Source organism: Triticum dicoccoides, chromosome 7A, assembly GCF_002162155.2.
Source record: "Triticum dicoccoides isolate Atlit2015 ecotype Zavitan chromosome 7A, WEW_v2.0, whole genome shotgun sequence".
Lineage (NCBI taxonomy): Eukaryota > Viridiplantae > Streptophyta > Magnoliopsida > Poales > Poaceae > Triticum > Triticum dicoccoides.
The window spans coordinates 10,013,380-10,018,700 of record NC_041392.1 but is presented as its reverse complement, the minus strand read 5'-3'; the positions used below and the strand labels follow the sequence as shown (position 1 = coordinate 10,018,700).

The following is a 5,321-nucleotide window of genomic DNA, read 5'->3' as shown; positions in this document are numbered from 1 at the left end:
GGCAGTTAACAAAATCTTTTCATGCAAAGTCTAATAACAAAATTCAATACTTTTACTCAACGCCTTCACCTGCTGGTTATGGTATTGTTTGATTCTTTTCATGCAAAATCTAATAAAATAGACCATATCGACTCAACAAGTTACAAACCAAACATTCGTTCAGTATAGAACACTTACAAGGAATATAGCAGCCTTCCTAACGTGTTTCGATTCTAGGAAGAACCTGCATACTATTCTGACCCTGAAAAGCACAAGTCAAGGGACCATTGCCACGAGCACGTACCTGCAAAGAGCAAGTCAAGGGACCATTTACAATGTAAAAAATCATTATGTATTTTGGAAATGGCATAACTGATTAGTACTGTCAGGATTTTTCTTCTCAATCTAAGGAAAGGTTACAACTAACCCCATATACTGTGAGAACCTTTCTGCATCGACAATATATATACTCTCATTATCTTCCATTGAAGCAATGAAGAGCATGAAGACAATCTGTTCTAAGTTTGTCATGAAATGGATCTTTTCCTATACCATAGAAGAGATGCAACATGTATAAGAAACCCAAAACAGAACTGACATCATTGCAGATGACCAAGAAGAATCCAAGGCTTGTTCGATCAAAGTTTTGAATTCTAAAGAAGAATCAAAGCAACTTCATGTTAAAAAATGTAACATAAGAGTGTTTGTTCCTACATTCTCTTTAAGCCTATAGATGATGGAATTTTTAGGCTATACGCACATTCCTGAGTTGATTTTTTGCAGCCATTCCCGAGTTGAGTTTTAGGCTCTACTCTCTTATAGTACTATTTACTTATCCAAATAGCCATTCCCAAGTTGACCTTTTGCAGCACTTAACCAGGTGAAGTGCAAAGGTCTAAAGTAGCAAAAATTGAGTCGGAGTTGAATAAAATAAAATAAAATAAAATAAATTTGACCGCAGAAGACCACATAGTACACACAGAACGACAGCATCTCCTACCATGTGTGTGGTTCCCGACATATGAGATGTGCATTTTGCACTGGTTGTATTTTGTAACATACACATTAAGGTTGGTCTCCAATAGAGCATGTGTGAACTAACAAAGTTGATCCTTACTGAACAAAGGGCATTCATATAGTATATGTAACCAGTAATCGAAACTATTCTAAATTATCTCTGGGTCAACTCTTTACATTGACTTGGAGATTTTTTCGACAAAAGTACAATATGATGCCCATCAGTAAATCACTCCACCTGTATGCCGGGAGACGCTAGCTCCTTGTGAAGTGCCAATGTTCGCCGCGTATGCAGACCAGAATCATAACTGAATCACATATGTCTTTGGAATTTTTAGTATAAGTTTAGCAATTATAAAACTTCTCTGTAGAAGCTTACTTGACATGTCAAAGACAACTGATTGCACCCTTTCCCTGACCTTCTCATTGGATGTGTCCACTTCTTCCCTTACTCATTCCATGATCCTGAATTAACAACACCCGTGTGAGCACTCACATCAAACTTTACACACTGTGAGGTTTGCTTTAGTTTATCATATTGGCACCTTTCTTTGATGAAAGTCGCACCGTGAAGCAGAGGAAGGACGTCGTATGACTTGTACGGCTGTTATTCGGCATGCCATGGGGTACTGCCTGACGCTACAAAAGATGTTTGTTCCTTGTAGCCTGCCTAGAACCTCCTCCTGAGCCAGAGTGAATGGATGATGATCTTTGCAAAGGATATGGCAAGTTGCAACGATCATTCCTAAGAAACTCAGAGAACTGGAAGATACCATGCATACATGATTCAATCGATCATTCAGATCAAGGAAATATCGATTGACTCCGAGCCTCCATGGACCCAAAGAGCATGCGGACGAACGGGCCGAGGCATATGAGTTAGTCCATCTTGTCGACTCTCCATAAGCTGCAAGATTCTGTGATGTCAATCAGTCCAGGGAGTGCCCCCAGAATGATGGAGGCTAGCGCTACCATGGGAATGTGGTAGAGGAGCTTCACCAAGAACTACAAAACGATGAACACCATGACGGCCGTGACGAAGTTGGAAACCGTCGACCTCGCGCCGGCACTGAAGGACACCGTGGCATGAGAAAAGGAACCTGCAAACGTCTGTCAAACACGCTGCCACACATATTTTGGTTTCTTTTTTCCAGAAGATTTATAGGCATTAGTCGATCACTTGTTGCCACATAGCATGAGGATAAAGATCCAGCGACGTTTGAGAACTCCATGGCTATCATATCCTTGTTCCCGTTGAGCTTATACACTCTAATCGTGGTGAAAGATTGTCTGGCGGCAATGGCTTTCTAAAACAGGCAACATGCACAAACTTGTTCGATCAGTTCAACCTTCATTTCGCCGTGAAAACAAACGCCTTCTGAATTTTGTGTACGATGATGATTTACAATGAGCACGATGACCGCACAGATGATCGTGATCTTGGCGCATTCAGCGGCGTAGGGGGCGTTGAGCTGTATCTACTTCACGGAGCTCAGTTTCAGGTTGCCGTGCACCTCGTGGATGATCTTCACGCCGTCCTTGTCAGCTTTCCTGGTGTAGACCATGGCCGTGGGCAAGATGACCGAGACCAGAAGTGGAATCGCCGAAAAGCTTCTTGTACTTCCTCCCCTGTGATTCCAGCATATTGTATTAGACGAGCACTCATGTTAGCAAGAAGAGTATTGCAATCTACTAAGTGAAGTAGTGGAAGATAGCATAGTTAATTTGTTTCTTCTTACGATGAAGCATGCGGCCAGGATGAATATGCAACAAAATTCAGGTTCAGAACTTAGAAATAAAATGTTGCACTGCAATACATGAGCGACACATGAAAACAAGAGATAACATTAGGAACTCAGAAATAGACAAACTAAATTTCTGGTTCAAAGATCAACACACGAATTCAAAGAGAAACTGGGAGAGGGTGAAGCCAAACTCAGAGGAGAAGACATGGACCTTGACAACGAATCTCGTGTCGGCACATGTTGATCTTGCACATCGGCACCCATCATACACCACCACTACAACTGCCGCAAGCATTGAACGTGCGCCCCACCACGAGCGGTCGTGGTGCGCTGCCACTCCCACCAGCTAGCCCCACAGCATGCCGGTCGCCGTCACCATCCCTACGATTCGTCCCACGGTGGTGCATCAGATCTGGAGGACGACGCCGGCGAAGAAAAGGGGTCTTGGCTGAGAGTGGAGATGAAGGACCGGGTGAGTGTGAGGGGGGAGCGGCATGTGCGCGTGTGCTTTTTGCCCTAACAAGGGCGTAGGAGAGGGGAGGAAGGACCTGAGGGGTGGGATGGTTTTTCGGTTCCTGTGGTTGAGTAGGCTGTATTGGAGGGCTGGTTAGGCCGAAAAAATCAGAAAAGATCGATGGTGGGATAGAAAAATCGGAGGGGGGTGATCGTGCGATGGGGTGGGGAATGAAAAGAACGAACGAACAAACGTCCTACGGACTGCTTGTTTAGGAGTAGAGATCACAATTATCCCGATCACAAATATATGGTTATAGGTATCAAGTCCTCATACACATGCCTATTTTTATCAGTTTTGCTAAAGCACATCTAGATGTGCAATAAGTATTGCACATCTAAGTCCTATGCCATTGATCTTATGTTGAGATTCGTGTGGATATTTTTTTTCTTCTCTTTATGCTTGATTCACTCATTTAGATGTGCAATAACTAGAGCACGACGGAGGCTTGGAACCCCCTCCTCCCCTCCCGCGACGCTCCTGCGAGCGCCGAGGGGGGGGGACCCTAGCCGCCGGTCCCCTCGTCCCCACCTCTCCCCCTCCTCCCCGCCGCCGCCGGCTGGTGTTGACGGGCAAAGCCCGGGTGGCGCGGCGGCGGCGGGGCCCCTTCTTCTCCTCTGCTTGGAGTGGCCGGCACAGGACGACGGCTCTTGGTGGCGGCGCGGGGCTGCTGCGGGGCCCTGTGGCGCGGCGGAGGGCGCGTGGTGCGGCGGTCGGAGGCGGCGTGTCGGCGACGCGTCCTGGTGAAGCGCAGCGGCTGCGGTGCTCCGGCTCGGGAGGCGGCGCGCGGGCGAGGCTCTGCCCATATCCGCTCGATCTGGCGCAGGGGCTTGGTCGGCGGCGCCGGTGGTGGCATGCCCGTCCTTGCGCTGGCGGCGGCGGATGCCGCGGCTGCCACATCTGGCGGGCGGCGCGGGCTGGGTCTCTGTTGGCAGCTTGGGCCGTGGTCGGCCATCTCTGCGGGTGATAGGTGGAGTGGCGGCGCGGTGGTGGAGGTGGTGGTTCGTGCTGGTGGTGGCGCTGGCGGCGGTGTGGGCTTCGGCCGACCTTGCGTGCGGCGGCTGTTGGCGGCGAGGGTGGTGGCGATGGTTCGGGGCTGCCCCTCGGGGTCCCGACGTGGATGTGGGCTGCCACGGCGTGGTGGTGGCCCATGGCGGTGGTCTGGGTCATTTCACGGCGGTGGCTGGACTTCTTCGGCGTCTTCTTGTCGGTGAGCGGTCTTGGCGACCTTCGATTCCTCTCCCCGTCATTCGGGCGCTACCTTCATCGGAGGGTTGGCCCTCTTCCAGCGGCGCCCATCGCCCGTCTCGCGCCCGGCGGCAAGACCGAGCTCGTCTCACGCCCGGCAGCAGGACTGGACTCGTTCGCACCCGGCAGCAGGATCGGACTCGTCTCGCGCCCGGCAGTAGGACCTGACTCGTCTTGTGCCCGGCAGCAGGACCGAGCTCGTCTCGCGCCCGGCAGCAGGATGGGTCGATGGTGGCCAGTTTTGGCCGGTCTACCGGGTCTCGATGCTGGGGACTACTCAAGAGTGCGAAAGGCGGTTCCTTTCCATTCTCTCTTTGGTTGGGGTAGCGGTGGGTGGCGGGTGAGGTGGTGTCAAGGTCCTGGATGCTGGGGCGGCGGCTCTGGTGGTGGTGTCGCGGTGCTCCTGGGCAAAGCCCGTGACTTGGTGCTGCCTGGTGGCCTTGGCCGTGTGGGCGGCATGGTAGCCAGGGTGTGGCGTTCGGTGGCGGTGAATATTGGTCGGGGTGAAAACCTGTTCTATCTTCGGATTGACCGGCGACGGTGAAGCTCGTTACCTTCTTGAAGGCGTCGCCGCGACTCTCGCTGCCCGTCGTGTTGTTCCGAGGGAAACTCTGATCCTTGGGTCGGGCGGTGGCGGCACTTCGGTGTCGTTGTTGGGTTTCGTAGTAATTTCAAAAAAATTCCTACGCTCATGCAAGATCATAGTGATGCATAGCAACGAGAGGGGAGAGTATGATCTATGTACCCTTGTAGATCGACAACGGAAGCGTTTGGTTGATGTAGTCGTACGTCTCCACGGCCCGACCGATCAAGCACCG

General features: G+C 50.6%; 1 pseudogene; it reads right to left on the bottom strand.

Moving 5' to 3' along the window:
• Nucleotides 1-255: 255 nt before the first annotated feature.
• Nucleotides 256-3,036, bottom strand: LOC119332838 (annotated as a pseudogene).
• Between the last annotated feature and the right edge of the window lie 2,285 nt (nucleotides 3,037-5,321).